The sequence below is a fragment of the Rhipicephalus sanguineus genome, unplaced genomic scaffold, assembly GCF_013339695.2.
Source record: "Rhipicephalus sanguineus isolate Rsan-2018 unplaced genomic scaffold, BIME_Rsan_1.4 Seq731, whole genome shotgun sequence".
Classification (NCBI taxonomy): Eukaryota; Metazoa; Arthropoda; class Arachnida; order Ixodida; family Ixodidae; genus Rhipicephalus; species Rhipicephalus sanguineus.
The window spans coordinates 1-16,855 of record NW_023615865.1 but is presented as its reverse complement, the minus strand read 5'-3'; the positions used below and the strand labels follow the sequence as shown (position 1 = coordinate 16,855).

The 16,855-nt window shown below is 47.1% G+C and overlaps 1 pseudogene; it reads right to left on the bottom strand.

Moving 5' to 3' along the window:
* Positions 1-1,925: 1,925 nt before the first annotated feature.
* Positions 1,926-12,217, bottom strand: LOC119378199 (uncharacterized; annotated as a pseudogene).
* Positions 12,218-16,855: the final 4,638 nt, after the last annotated feature.

Here is a 16,855-nt window from a genome sequence, read left to right as displayed (position 1 = left end):
ATTCCTGTTTGGTCTCCTTCCCCTTCTTTGAAAACATAGCGATAAGCCCGAGATGCTGTGCTAAATGCCACGTTCATGCATGACAAACAAGTTCGGATTTTTGCGCATAACTGGGAAAAAACACCTAGATGGGCTGGGTGAAAGAATCAAATTGTTCTAAAGCACTTCGCGTGTACCAGCAGCAGTGCCAGTAAATATCTTGCGAGAAAACAGCAACAGCAGTAACAACCAAGGAAACACGGCAAGAAATGGTTGCACGCGCTACAACTTTATTTGCAAATGAAATCTCTATATTAAATACATAAAGTCAATATGGCGCGAACATTTGAGAACAAAAAAAATGTTCTCGGTATAAAATGTGGCATGACACAGTCACTACGCAATGTAAGGGAGTCGCAGTGATGAATTTAAGTTAAAAGGTTAAAAGTCCATATGTGAACTATGTACACGAGATGACGGGAAACAATTTGGCACAACTCAAGGACCCGTAAACTCTACAAGCTATAGGAAACAATAGGAAACAATGTGCTCGGTGCTTCCACTATGGACGGTGTCAATATCTAGCATACGTCTATGCTAGTCTAGTTTGCATTCTCGAAAGCTCTAGTTTCAAACTGCTCTGTGAAAATCAAAACTGACAAAAGCGTCAATAACGAGCTCATGCAGAAGCCTCACAACGAACGCGGTCAATATTGGCAGTGTACGCAACACTCGCATGCAGATCGCCGAAAGACGGGTCAAAGAGCAGTACATCAGTGTAGCAGATAAAAAGATACACGCGTCACACAGGCTACATCTCTTACGGCATGCAAGTCACTGAAATATCTCGGTCTAAAGCACAACATTGCCACGTCTGCAGAACAACGCGCAGTATAATATAAAGTTAATTGTCCAGCTTGTTAAAATATCACAGCGAAATGCACGAGCGACAGAGCTCCTGCATTTGCGCGCACGTGTTTACTTGTTTAAGTCGATCTTCACACAAAATTCATCGATCGATCAGGAACAGAGGACGGGACCAGTACATACAGCACAAGCAGACCTTCTATGAACATTGAGGTCGAACAGCTGCCAATGAGCAGTAGTCGAAAAATTTCGCAACCATAGTACGTGAGTGGTTGTCCGTGTGGTGAAGTGAAATTGTAAGGACATCGCAGCGTGCCCTTCAACACTTTTGTAATGACGTTCGAACGGCATTTATGAGACAATGATGACACGCTGGAAGACTCACGGGGCACAAAACGATTCTCGTCAAGAAATACGTGCGAGAAAGTCGAGGGAGTCCACCAGTGCAACGCACGTCGCCAACTCTATAAGAGCGCTATCAAGATCTACGCCGCATTTACGAACACACGGGCCAGTTGCGGGCGCTAAGCATTCACAGTTCAGGCAGCATATTAGATTGCGGCCTGTTTGGGACATGGTATCGCCTGTCAAGCTCAGGGCTTTGCGACAACTCAAGGTGAGCCATTCACTACAATAAGTCGCTCTTCGCGTTTAAATCAACAAATTTCGCGCGTGATGGGATAAAAAAAAAATTGCCGTTTTTGTAAAAAGGTATCACTGTTCTTGATAACCTTAGTTTTCTGCAAATTTTGCCGCTGTATGTAAAGTCTGCACTAAAACGTCGCTGTAAATGCTACGCATGGCAAAAAAATAAATACAGCTAAATGCGCCTTTCAGTGGTGTTACAGCCGCAATTTATGGGTGCGCTGTAGCAAGCACCTTTGTTGCGCTGATACACCTGAACTGACGTTAAATGTAGCGACTTTCGAGAACAAACGCGACGAAATGTCGAAGGTGCTACGGGCTGGCCACAGCTTACGCAGGACCACACGCATCGTGTGAGCGACCTCGCGTTATCGAGCGTTAATTTAGAGTGATGAGTATTCGGTGACTAGAACCGAGCTTCAGGCGGGGTACAACAGCCCCACTGCGAGCGTTCAGCGCTCCCGATTGGCTCGCGTGTTTGCAAACGCGGCATAGGCCCATACAATGCTCTGAGCAATGTTGCGCGACGTGATCGGTTGTCCTCGTCTCAGGAACTAGACGTGTGTTCGCTAGTCGAAGAGGAGCAAAAAGAAAGGAGTGTCTTGACGTCCACGAAGGCGGTAGGAACCGGCGGCGACAGCGTCACGCTGCGACGTCCGTGTTTCTCCCTGTCGATGATTTCGACGGCGCTCGAGAATGAGACGCGCTTCTTCAAGCTGCTGCCTATTGTCGCCAGGCACGAATCGCTGGCACTCGTGCGCAGCCTCGAGACCCTGGCACGAAGGTCGGGGCTGGCGCCTTCGCTGTGGCAGCCGTCACAGGCGCCGGTGTCCTTGGCGGCATCCGAAGCCGGAATGGGCGTGCTAGTACTGGGCAGTGGACAGGGCAGGCTCTGTAGAATGCCGCTGTCGTCGCTCCTGTCCCAAGATGGTGGATAGAGCGTCGGCGTGCAGACGCAGATGTTGGAGCCGATGCGAAGATGGCAGTGGCCGTCACCGCTGCAGCACTTGGAACTGTGGAGCATGGTGACGCTACCAGTCTTGCGGAGGATTCCTCGCGGTGCAGCCGTGGCGCTGCCTTCCGCGACGACTTCCTCGGCTGCGGAATTGTACGCACTGTCACTGTTTTGCAAAGAAAAAAAGAGAAATCCAGGAGAACATGTTAGAGATGTCATCCCCGAAGACAGTCGTCGACATCGTCTAAATGTGAGAACAAGATCAAGTTATAAGGTCATGCTGAAAGGCCGGGCACCCTTCTCTGGAACCAACGAGCAACATAAAAGCGGTGCTTAGCGAATTGCGTAATGAGTATATGAAATCGCTAGCTGAAGACGCGGTCGTGTCCATAGTAGAGCCCTTCTATTTACTATAATAAGTCACCTGTAAATATGCGCCTGGCTTCGTGGCTGCATTGGTTTTCCAGGAACGACCACTCACCCAGCGCGTGACGCTCCAAATCATTGTGACCTTTGTTCCTTGAGGAGCTAATACCCTAGACATAGCACCCAATAAATCCGTAGACTGAAAGCCTAGTTTCTAGCTTCAACGTTCAGTCTTCCAAACATATTATCACACGGCACACTCCTCGCGCTTGTATGTGTGCGTGTGCGTGTGTGTTGTACGGAGTCTACATCTAGCGCCTTTAAAGAAATGTATTGTACACAGTATCGACTTTGCCAGCAGCACGTTCTCTTGAATTTTGTAAACCTGCCGAAAGGGGAAGTTGCGCGGAGTTTAGCATGCGAAAGCGCACATCCGAAGACAATAGCGAACGAACTTTATTCCGCTGAGTATTTTCATAAGAGCACAAAACAAAACACGATTCGTTTGTGACAGACAAGTCAGTCACACACGCAAAAAATAGCATATAAAGTACGTCGACATGCATGCCTGGACCTATATTATCGGCACATTATTTAACACGCCGTGCGGCATGTTTGAGTGTCATCACGCACAAGTTTCCTTAGTGCAGATGCTCATCTTTGTCTAAAATTTGGCATGGGTGACAATTGACCACATTGCTAACTTTGCATGAAGTCAGTCTCGTCTTTTTGACATAATCACCGCAGGCGTACTTGGCGCTGCGTAGCTGTTACTAGATAAAACCATGGACAAAAAAAGTAAAACCGCATGCAGCAACCTCATCAGGCGCACACATCGTCACTGGCGTTCAAGACAGTTCATTCAAGCTCACTCTTGGGAAGTGTTCACACGGTGCATGTTAAGTCAGTCGCGATGACGTTTTTAAGTCGTAGCGTTGCGATCACTCGTGAACTTTGAAAGTCTGCGCTCTCATTACTAACACACCCTGCACACAGCTAAAACAAGAGCGCACCGTGCAGTTTTCCGACAGTCCGCACTAGGCAGAATTCGGAGCCGCGAAGACGTATTGTCCACCTACCCAGTCTCGTCAAAGACTTCGTCATGGAGCGCGAGCACTATGGGCGGTTTAGTCTCCGGGTTTGCAGGTGCCTTCTGCACCTTTGACGACGTCTTCGATTTCCTTCATGGTCAAACTGGTCTGGATGAAGAGGTGCAGGCTCTTGTTGGAAAGGTAGAGCGGCTCTGTCAGAACGCTGCGCCAACAAGCGAGACGAAGGATATGTAGGATTTACGCTAATTGACCCGCGAGAAGAAGCGTGTGAGTGCTTAAAATGCACGTGCAAAAAATTAAAACGGATGATTGAGGTCACGTCATTGAACAGTTAGCGACAAGCAAGCGATATGGGCCCATTTACGTATGGTGACATTAACACTAAAAAACTATTAGTGCATGAACGATTTGATGCTGCCCTTCTGGCACTTTCAGGAATGAAGCAGTCTGTTACGAGAACTTTCGTGTCACTCCTGTTCACTGAAAAACAGTTCTGTTTCGAAAGCTTTCCGATCGCGTCGCAAGAAACAGTCGAGTCATAGACCGAGTATGCATTGCGTTCGATGCCCCTCGACTGCCATTTCCATGTGCATGAAGGCAGCTAATAGGAGCAATTTGTAGAATGCTCAGCTCAAGGTTTGTGAAGATGTACGAAAAACTTGAAATGTAGGTGGTGTGATGCGCATGGTGGCAACGTTTTCAGAAAGGCGAAAGTATAAGCTTACTCTCGAAGGAAAGTCTCGAGGCCTGCACGTCGGCTTTCTATAAACTTGTCGTCGAATCTTTTCATCAGCGTCTTCGATGGAAGGCGGGGTGGAGTCCTGGACAAAAAGAAAAAGAAAGAAACATTATTTGCATGCAGCTCCGTGTGAAAGCATGTCTAGACGGTTTTAGACATTGCGAGCTTGTTAGTGACACATTTAAGCTCCAAGATTAACTACATAGCACGCCATTGTTCCTCCGTCATTATCACAAAGTACGAAGTGAACGATTGCTTTCGTATAAGAAGTGAAATTTGTTGTAGTTCTCACACACTTATTGCGTGATGCCAAGCTACCAACCACCTGTAATGCCAGAAATAATGTCGTTTGAACTGCGTCACGGTAATTAGCTCTTGGGTAGACATAAATGAAGCCATTCACGCACGACAAGAATGCGCATTGTGTCTGTATTCTGGCACTAAAATAAATTAGTTTGTAGGCCAGGCTTGCTGCAAGCGCTCGATTGTAACACCACGAACTGACATGGAAGGGAGACGAAAGTACTGTAACGAGCTCTATAGTTATGTGACGGACTGTACTGCATGCTACGAAAATGCCATTATTCTGTGGTGCGCGAAATTCATCGGTGGCAGATTTGAACGATAAGCAAAGGGTGACTGCAACTTTCCTAGCTGGTTTGTTGGAGTGGCTGCCTGACTTCATCCCATTTACTTTCCGGAAGCCGGTTCAAATTGCAGTTATCGGCGAATGGGGCCACTGAGGAATACGGCATGCAATTTGAGTCGAGTGTCTCGTTCCAATGGCACTGCAGGGCCCGATGACGCCCTTTGGCATATACTTAGTTTCTAATCTCCACGCGTTGGAGGGCAGAGCTCTGACGTCACGCGGCGAAGTGCCAACCGGCCAACGCAAGCGCGCGTAGACAGAAGCGTCAAGTGACGATATCGCGTTTGGGCTGACGTCATGTTTTCATCGTACATAGTACAATGGAACCTCAGTTAGCCTTATGGTTACCTGCGATATGTACACGCACGAGGTGTGAGCCAGCTCACGCTTTGAGGACCTTGACAAGGTGACCTGCACGTCAATCCCCGCCCTTTATCTCACTTTATCGAACACTTACGGTTCAGATGAAACAAAGACTCAATGGCGAGGTCCGTTGCGACACGTGGTTTGGAACCATAGCGCGCATTGTCTGTTTCGCCGCAATCATATGACTGAATTATCAGAAAAAGCGTACCCGTTGTGTTGCTACTATGGCATGAAATAGCTCAGTTGTCAGCCACTACGCTTCTCTTATAACGACAGAAGGTTGAATTGGTAGGAATTCGTGTTAGCAACATTGTAGCCGCGCAGACGCACACAAAAGGAGAAGCACAAATGCGGTATTCGTGTTGTCCGTTCCTCTCCACATGCGTCCTTGTTCTCATGTCTATAGTTTCGTTTTTTTCTAACATACGACACGTCTCCACCTTTGGCAAATAAGTGTTGCTTCCGCTTTCTAAAACGTCTTTCTAACCTTTTGTATTGGGCTGGTGACCTTAAAACTGGTCATCGTCTGAAGAGCCAGTAACAGTCACTTGCATAGGCGTGCACAGGGTTGCCCATCAGGGGGGGGGGGGAAGGGGGGGCGAAGGTTCATCGCAGCGTCCCTCCCCCCTACTAAGTCAATGTACGCGGCAAATTTTGCGCCTCCCTCCCCCCCTCTGAGGTGACTGCGGGGCCTCTATGTATGGGGCAGATTTTGCGCCCCCCTTTTAGGTGATCAGGGGGGGGGGGGGGCTCACTAGAGCTCATGCGTGTCGTTTTAAACTTCACAGGACACTAAAGTTGAAGAGCACGAGAGAAGATGAGAGGAAGCTCCCTGTGAGCGTTCTGTGGAGACAAGTATTTGAAGACCAGCCTTGAACTTACAAGGAAGGCTGCAGTTCCTTGAGTAGGCTTTTCAGGTGGACGAACTCCGAGTACCTCCTTCGAACCGTCGACCGCGACATTGTGAAGCAGCTGTTGTTCGTCTGCAAGAATAACACATCACAATCATTGTTGGATTGATGTTGTGACGCGTTCATCGTTTTACTTATAGCACAGTTAAATCCCTCCTTTTCACTGATTCGACGAAATGTCCGCTATTTTCAAGCTGGCAGTATGACTGCTTACCTCAATTGAAATGTCATATGACGTGTAGACATCTCCTTTTACTTGGTGGACGATGGGATTTCGCACGTTCACATCCAAGAAAGTCTGCACGAAATAAGGAAAGTGTAAAACGGAGTATTAAATCAAGTGTTCAGCGCAACCACCGCGGTTTGTTGCTGCAGCACGCACATAAGAATGTCAGAACAGAAACGAAACAAGGTAACCAGAAAGACTGACAGCCTCTCGCCATATGAAGAATCAAACATATTTCACACATCTCCACGATCTTTGTTTAGAGAGCGAAGCAAAAGTTTGAATTATATTTTCTGAAAATATAAGATACCTTGTTTGTTACTGCGCTCATTTCGAAGGCCAAAGTGTGCAATAGAAGACACCCTCTTTAGGGTGCGAAATACATTAGCTTTAAGTGATTCCAATCTCAAAATACAGCAGGCACACATCACTTCGATACGTCGAAGAGGTACTACCACTAAGGGATGCTTAGACCGGTAAATATTTGCTTCGTAAATCTGACAGCCACAAGCAAAGTTAGCGCATGTTGTTCTGATATGCCGATCGCATGCGATTGAGAATGCATTAATAAATGCTTAAACAAAAACGTTGTTGAGGGGGGAAAAAAAAGAAAGGAAAGTGTTCCATAAATGTTCACGAACATCCACCGCTGTCGAGCAAAGTGGTTTCAATATTATTTTCTGTTTGGCAGATTAAGTATATTCGGAAACCCGCCATTAGTGTTGTAGCGTTGTGGTGCACGCAGGCGAAAACGTAAAAACGCCCATGTGCTTAGATTTAAATGAATATTAACCCCTGGTGGTTAAAATTATTCTGGTGTGCTTACGACATTCCTCGTAATTCTATTTCGCTTTTGGTACGTAAAAACTAAGAACTTACTGTCTTAACCAAAACGCGGAAGCCACGGCTTACGTAACGATAAGGGGTCAGAGAAGAAAAAGAATCATGCAAAGTGTCGGCATGGAAAGAAGCTAAAGGTGTTCAGCAAACAGTGCGACTTTTCATATCTCGTTACGTTATCAGTGCTCCAAGAGCGTGTACACTCGAGCGCGTCTGCTTGGAGCCTTGACGCAATCACTTCGAAGGGAATTCCGACATCCCCATCACACTCAGCAAATTTTCACTGCATAGACAATAAGCATATTGCCGCTCATTGGCGGCAGCGCATAGATTTTCAAGATCTGGCTGGGCGTAGCACTGGTAGTGGATGCGCATTTTTAACTCGCATTTATGCGTGATGTCGGTGAACATCAGCTTGTGCGCAAATGCAATGAAAAAAAAAAAGTGCCTCGATTCTCAAGCGACAGCTTCAAGCGACGTGGAACTCGAACCCTGCCTCTCTGTCTGGACAATCAGACGCAACATCGCTAAATAGCAACATAATTACATTGTTTTCAGGATAAGTAAAAATGATGTTGCTGCATTCTTGTGAGAGTGCGCCCTGGCAACGGTGAAGAGGAGCAAATCTAGCCCTTTACACGTTTGCATGTTTCCAGGCCGGCATTTGCATACGCCTGTGCGAAACAGTGCATATACCACTATCACGAGATCAGCTATAGGATTTAAATGGGGAGGGAGTACCGAGTGCTCTGATAATTTGAACAGTGGCTGCGTGCGCTTAGATTACATGCGCTAGACGTGCTTAGTAAAAAAAAATGTACCGTTAAAACTGCTAAGGTGAATTAAGAGGAGGCTGGACAGTAACGAAGTTTGCAACTTTTTAAGAAAATAAATTCGCCAAGCCTTTAGAAAGGTGGCTCTAATGATGATGACCAAGGCCACTGATATTCATTGTGGTCTGGTGAAACAACTGCAAGGATAGGTTCTGCAGCGGGCAAATGGTAGTGGGAACGAGCCACCGAGAGTATAGAATTGCTCCGGACGACGCTTGCCATGAGGCGCACGCACGTGCGGCAACTCGATCAGACTGCCTGCCTAGCTTGCACCCCGGTTCTCTTGACGTTTAACCACGCGTCGAGAGAAGAGCGTGAGAGGGTTGTTCACTCGTGACCTCGGTCACTGATCGTCTTTCTCTGCGCGCGAGTCATCGTTGTCGAACGCTAGTCGATAGCGAATGGCCTGCACAGCTGGAAAGCTCATTCGAGCACAGAAACGCAACGCTGGTTCAGCTGACTTCGCTTTTCGTTGTCGCATACTTAATTGGTCAACAAGACGTTCATTCATTCATTCTGTGGTACCTAATAATGCTACAAAACACAGCCAGCGCTGCCTAAAGGGGTATATGACACAAAAATTTTGGCCTCATATTTTTTTGCTGCAATATGTTGCGTGGGGCCCGTTAATCATAACACGGCACATCGTTTGATGCAGCGCGCGACAGAATTACAGGCTCATCATTACCAACCAGTGTCAGTTTCGGTTTCAAAAACAACAAGACTCCTGGTGCAACTATCACCACCTAGCGGGTGCAGCGCTCGTTCACGTCAGCACACAGAACCGTGACGCACTTCCGCGCGGTTCGCGAGCAGCCGCCGAGAAGTATAGGCTGCTGGAGCGAACACGGCAAAAGACACATGGCGGCTATGACTTCATCATAACTTGTTTCAGCGTGGTCACGTGAGGGAAGTAGGGGGGTCACCCAAGGAGGTTTAAATAAAACTTATTTTAACCTCCTTGGGGTTACCGAGGGTCATCTTTGAGGGTGTCATTAGCGCGAGAGTGTCGATCGCTCACGCAAACTTCAAAATTCATTTAAAAAAAACCTTCCAAGCTATCTATATTCGCTGTTGATATTTTGCAGATGGTATACGCATGTTCACGGGAATCGATCCCGCAGGCTATCTCGGCCGCGAAATTTTGTGTCAGTACCCCTTTAAATGCGCCAAAATGTGCCCGTTCCGGCAGTTTTCGCGCCGTGCAGGGCTGTCATACTTCGTAGACACGATGGCCACCGAGCGATATATACAGACTATACTAGTCTCCCTTGCTTCTAATGCGTAAACCTGAGGAGGGTCTCTAAGCTAGGCACATGTAGGTGCTGGACCAGGGCGCATAAATATTGGTATCCCGCCACTTTAGCATGGCATAAAGTAATGATAAAACTACTCGCATAACAGCCTCGCCACTTGCTGTCGTATACAGCAACTTGCTCAAAACCAGTGTTGGAGGTAACGCGTTACAAGTAACGGCGTTACCGGTAACGCGTTACTATTTTCAGTAACTAAGTAACGTACTCGTTACTATTTCGGAACTGTAACGGGTAACGTACTTTCGTTACAGTTTTTCGGTAACGTGAGGTGTCACGTTACTCGTTACTTTCAATTCCAATTATACTCGCAGTCTTACACAAAATTGACTCGTCTTGTAGGAGTGCCTTTCTCAGAGCTCGTCCAGCGTTATTTGCCGCTGCGGCGGACTGCTGTCGGTCCGCCAAGCATTGACAAAGTGGCATCGCATGGGCGTGTCCTTTTTTGCGCGGGAGAAATCTCAAGGGGGGGCGAATTGTCGAAATTTCATAAACAGATCTGCTATAATTTCGGCTACCTTGCAATCGAGGTTCAAGTTGTCGTTGATTGTCGATGAAGCGAAGTGTATGCGGTCCTTGTAACCGTCAAAAGCGAGCTGTCGAGATGTGCTCGGCTTGCGGACACGCAAGACTCGGTGTGAGCGCCTGCACAACCGAGGATGTCTTCTTCACAAATCCCTTCTGAACATAATCGCCAAATGAGGATGAGCGACTGTCTGCCTTTGGTGCCGCATGGCATCGCCATGAGCGGGCTCAAGGAAAACTCTCCGCGCCTTCACCAGCTCTTCCTGAAAGTCAGGGACGTAGCCAGAATTCAACCTTACTTTATGTATGTTGGTGCGTGTGTTTTATGTGTAACGTCTATATATACGCAAGCAAAATTGAATTTTTTTTGGCGGTGTTTGAACTCCCCCCTCCTTCCTGGCTACGCCTCTGCAAAGTGAATACAGTAGTACTATATAGTGCGTCCGTCGAGCTCCTATTTAGCGTAGGTGCGGACGTATTCGCTAATAAGCGAGTCAAGCTGTCCGATTGAAGCTTTGAAAGGCAACTGTTGCTTTTATTCAGAGGTTTGTAGTTACAGAAATTATATTGAGGCTTCAAGAAAAACAAAATAAATGCCTCAGCCTGGTTTTTAGTTACATTAGAGAACTGTTCCTCTAATACTCTAGCACTGTCTATAACTTCTTATTCAAAATTAGTTTTGCTTCTTGATATTTGCAGCTGCGTCTACGTTTCTGGTTGTTGAACTCCTGAGCAAGCAAGGCTGACCTTGAACACTTTCATGTAAGCAGTCGCAATATTTGCGGCAATTGTACAAGTCAAATCGAAAAAAAGAAACTTGTTTATGTGCGCAAATACTTTTTCTCCAGATTTATGCTATTTAAGCATTCCTTTATTGCTACAAAATTTGCGCATTGATTTTGGTAGCAGAAGCACGCTGTCATAATTAGTGCAAGTTTGTTCAGTGATGTTTTCATTTCGGAGAGCGTTGATGATGAAATAGATTACTTTGTGTTTAATGACCCATTCTGAAAAACAGCTTCCCCGTGTTCCACAGAGTTAGAAGCCATCACGTGTAATTATACAGGCAAATTTAGGCCACTATAGTACTACGAAGATACGGCACATTTGTGCCAAATATTGCCGTTTAATCAGTATTTGGGGTTACATTTTTTGTTTGGGCGACAACTTTAACGTGATACATAAATATGAGTTTTATAAAGTATCTGTTGTAGTTTCTTGAGGCAAAGACGCACTGATTAAGATTTCTGGCTATGGAGTAACGGCGGAAGTAACGTCCGTTACTTTTTTTCGGTAACGGTAACGCGTTAGCTTTTTTTAGTGGTAACGCAGGGCGGTAACGCGTTCCTATTTCTTTAGCGTAACGAGTAACGTATTTAGATACTTTTTTTCGGTAACGCATACAACACTGCTCAAAACCAACTAGCATCCCTTGGCACTGTTGCTAATTGGCTAAATATACTCAGGTAAAACGAAGCACTGTAGGTTAGCTGAGTGCACAGAAGTTGAAATGGCAACCCTGTCAAGCGAACGTCATTGTGCTGAGCGCGCGTATGAAAAGCGAGCGCTGCGGCTGTAGGAGTGATCACAATGCAGCGAAGCAAGCCACCGCGCGCCGGCGAAGCGTTTCCCGTTATGCAGAGCGACACGCAGTTGCATAATCTGCTTCCGCATGTATAAACGGCACAGACGCCAGGTTTGCCAGCTGTTTTCCTACCTGTCTGTCGTAAAGTATGGCGCTGGACGAATCGTACGCCTCGCTCCCGCTTCTGGACGAGACGCTGGCATCGTCGCTGATGCTAAGAATGCTACTGTTGCTGCTGTCGTCGCTGAGGTCGTTCGACGAACGGCGCGGCGGCTTGAGGATGCCCTTGCGGCGTCTAGTGGACTCGGCCGTCGAAAATTCGCACAGGCGGGGTGCTCCTGTTAAGTGCATTTCGGATAACGTGGGGTTCTTAATAAACGAATTATTTGTCCTTGACAATGACGTGTACGGTCTTCGCTGCTTCTTACAAGACCGCCTTTGCGCGAGGCTTGCTGCCGCAGCCTTAGCACCTTTGGCGCTCTTCTTCGTAAGCAGCTGTTCTTTGAAGTGAAGATTTGACAGCAAGGCTTGAAACTCTGAGAAGGTGCAGACTCGAGGATGAGTGAAAGCGCACAGGTGCGATCTTGTGAGCAGAAGAGCCAATCTTCTTTCCAGGCAGGAGATGCTCTCTCTGCCCGACGATCTAACGTCTGGAGCTTCTGTTCGTCGGCCCTCTGCTTTTTACACTGGTCGACTGCGCGTGGAATGAGCAGAGGGTAAGAGAATGAGAAGAACAAAGAAGTTGCGGTTTGGGGGGAGGGCGCTCGGCGGGGTGAAACCTTATCCTGATCTGCAGAAGGAGAGGGAGGAGGGGGCTGATGTGAGGGGGTGTGTGGTGACGGACGCAGTTCACGAGAAGAGCTGTAATCGAGAAGCGATAATCACAAGCCGACACGGCCCATTGTTTTGGAAGGACGTCACGAGCCAGGGTGCTTCTGCCAGACTCAGGGCTGCGTGCTTTTCCGCGCATGGCAGATGGCTTGGAAGTCCAGACGCTCAGACGTCATTCTCTTTGCTCCAGGGCAGAATAGGTGGCGCATCTAACACTGCTGTGGTGTTTGAGGTGGTCACGAACATAGACGTGCGCAGGGTTCCCCATCAGGGGAGGGGGGCGAAAGTTCATCGCAGCGACCCCCCCACACCCTACTAAGTCAATGTATGGGGCAGATTTTGACCCCCCACCCTTTAGGTGATTAGGGGGCGGCCGCCCCCCCCCCCCCCTGTCCCCTGTGCGCACGTCTATGGTCACGAAAGATACTCAGCCACCGTTAGATCAAATATACTGCTTTTATATGGTTGATGCAGCGCTGAAAGACGAAGACGTAGAAACACAAAGCAGAGGACGAGCGCTGTCTCGCAGCTAACAGATTTACCCTGGAAAAGTACAAAGGAAAAAGTGGATGTAAGTTGGCTATCCTGAATGTATGGGCGTCGGTAGGATTTTGTCTTGTGCGTGGGATGCAAACCTGTGCTGCATCGCGGCTGTGGGAGGGGGGGGTGGGGTAGTGTTGGTGTAGATTGAGTGGGGGGCAAGGCTTGAGGGGGGCAAGTGCCCCTTTTGCACACCCCTGTCGATGCCCATGCCTGAATGCAATGTTCTCCCAACGAATCCATGTTGAATGACCAAGGACGTCTTTTGGCAAATGCATGTTGGTATTGGATATTAGTGTGCCGGGAAGGACTTGTGTATTTGAGCGAATGCATTAGTTCGTGTCGCTTGGAAATGTGACACAGTATTATTCTTTCTTAAGCTCGACCACTGTGAAGCACAAGAAATTGAGACAAGCGGCCGAAAAAATTTAGCAAGCGACTCGACGAACGTAACAGCGTATCTATACATCTCGACCGTGCTCATTTAGTTCCCTTAACTTGCGAACTGAGCTCGCCAGTGCTGCTCAAACCACTTATCGCAGAGGCGGCACGACTTCGAAAAACGGAGGACAGAACAGACAAGCAGAAAATGAATTTCGGTGGTCTTGTCATGCGCGTACTTGAAAATTTGTGCGGCTGCGCAGTGCATGGTTAGAAACACCGTTTCGCTTGCTTCACGTTACAGAACTGTGATAAAACTCTGAGCCACCATATGCAAGTGCTGAAAATCCGTGCTTCTGTTCGCTCGTATCCAGGTCGAGCTAAAATAAAACAAAACGGAGATAGTCCACATGACAAGACCCCCCTTAACACCCCCCCCCCCCCCCCCCCCCGCAACACACACACTTATTTCTTACGCTTGTTTTGGATGAGATCCTACAGAGGGTTTATAACGCATATTTTCCCTGGCTGAGGGTGAAGTTTACCGGCGCCACATTCGTTGACTGATACTTAACTTTGAAGCTGCCATTGATCGAGGGAGTATCTCCCTGACGCAGTTACTTGGGTCACGTGTCAAGACGATAGCGTGAACTGGCCTGATCATCACTTATCGGCACTAGGCGGGAAGGCGTGTGCACTTTGGGGCAGCTGGAGTTCACTGGACGGATGGATGGTTTAACGATGCAGTCTAGTGTTGTACTTTTCTTGTCGTTAGACAATTTAAAATTTTTAAAAGTATCCTGAAACTTGCACAATACTTGTTCATTCGTTATAACAAGGGCGCTCTGCTCCGTTAGTTATATATATTGTGAGATTTTCGCTATTGATTTTACGGGATACTAGCAGTATCCAACCCGGATTTTGTTCTAATCTCCCAGGTATATCAAATTAGCCTTGCGCATTATATTGTAACTACACATCTGCAATTAAAGAGAGGTAGGTACAAGACAACTAAAAGATGTCCGTTCGAAGGGCAAGCGGCAACACCCTTATCAGGAAGCTGATTATCAGGCTTCCGTGTATCATTCCGTGTATCAAACTGCAACGCAAAAATGCACCTGTACAATACCTTATGTACCGTTCATTTATTCGTAACCCGGCTTTCTCTTTTCCTACAAACAAGGTCCGATGGTTTCCGTCTATCAAATCAATCTAGTGTGCCAGCGTTTTTATACGAGGCAAATGCGTTTTGCAGCGCCGTAACGTAATTTGTAGCTATAGCTTCGTTTAGATCACATATATATACGACCCGGTATGTTAGGAGACAGTCGCTGTCTTTTAAAGTCTTCGAAAGTATTTAAAAAATCTGAAAATGAGCCTTGCTTCAATGACCTTAAATAAGCATACACTCTGGCACGAACTTTGGTCAGAGTATGTCATGTTTGTAAAAGTATATACACTCCCATGACCGTTTAGTCACTCCAAATAGAACGCGGAACGCATCAAGCGACCTTAGAGATAAAAATAGATTGAGTGCGTCATTGGAATTTCTTGTTTGCCGAATCACATACGATGTTTACAGCGTTCGTGAATGTATTTAAAGTGTCAACCAAACAGTGGATAAACTCTGCTTTTCAGCCCCGCCACGGTGGTATAGTGGTTATGGCGCTCGACTGCTGACCTGAAGGTCGGGGGATCGAATCCCGGCCGCGGCGGCTGCATTTTCGATGGAGGCGAAAATGCTTGAGGCTTGTGTACTTAGATTTAGGTGCACCCCTTATGAAAATGAGTCTTGAGTGTCTAGTGTCGACTAGGTGCGCTCCTAATGAGTCACTAGACAGACATTAGACATGCAAAGCCTAATGTCGTTTAACATTAAGTGTACATCGGAGAGTCAAATGACCATGTGCACTTCAATTTCTGGTGACTGAAGTGTTCAGACTTTCAGTTGCCGTTCCTAATGTCAAAACGCGCATCACAACAAAGAAGTTAAAAAGCCTTAATCGCCACCGTAAAATCAGTTTATCACAATAGACAAGTTCGTCTTTCAGAGACTACAAGCAATAAACAATTTGTGTTGCAATGTACACGAATATCGTGTTTCAGTAGAATGCGTAAATATTTTACATATATCGCCCATGCACCGGCGATCGAAGAATTGCTGACGACCGCAGCAATGTTCATTATATTACCTGCCGTATAATATAAGTAAGCATTTCCTTATTTTTAAAAGGCATGAGTCGATCACATATGCAAATATGAACAGATATGATCAAGTGACACTGCGAACACTCGCTCAGGGGCCCGTGTTGCCCATTTGTCCAGTAGAAATTAACGGAGGAGAGTGGGGATTACCCGCACGGCGTCGCGAAGGATTTTGGGGGGCGGAGAAGAATTGGAACTGTGGACAATGGGTGACGTACAGAAAAAAAGTTCGTTATTGTTGTGATAAAAATTAGGGACTGTTCTTATGCATGGTGCACTTACATATATGTCCAAAACAGAATGTTGTTGGTTGCAAAGATACGCGGACAGGCACGTAGCCAGGATTTTTTTTCGGGGGGGGCCCAAGGCCTAATTATTCGAAAGAAAGTCTTTTCATGGCAAAAAGAAAAAAAATGTTGTCCGGGAATATAAAAGGCTGGACGAATTTCGGGGGGGGGGGGGGGGGGGGCCCGGGCCCCCCGGGCCCCCCCCTTGCCTACGTGCCTGTACGCGGACAAGCGTTTTTCCCAACCTCAAACTACTGTCTCTATCTCTCCTCGCTGTTGCAACGCTGGTCAGAAGCAGCCGACAACCAAAGTTCGATTTGGCCCAACGTCGCGTACATCCTTCTCCCGCCCCGCCTCCTCGTAATGTCGTCTCCACGCGACTCTCTTCCGTTCTCCACGGCGTCAACTCCTCTCTCCCTTCACTCCTTCCTTGTCCCATTCACCTCCTCTGTGTGCAACGTTGGGTGTCGCCTATCACACCCTACCCATTCCCTCCTCCTATCATAATCCCTACATCTTTCTATCCACGGGAGAGGGCAGTAACTTGAAACAAAAAAGCGTTTCTTTTGAGTAAGGACTCAGAGATGACCGTCGTCTGCGATGCGAGTTTGAAAACTGCCCATTTTTAACTTTCATTTCCCCAAAACAAAATGTATAGTTGTATAACAAAATCGAACAGCCATAACACATTCCCAACATGCACACACGGGTTAAAAAAAGCCATAAATACACTTTTTTTTATGTACAGTGACAAATAAAA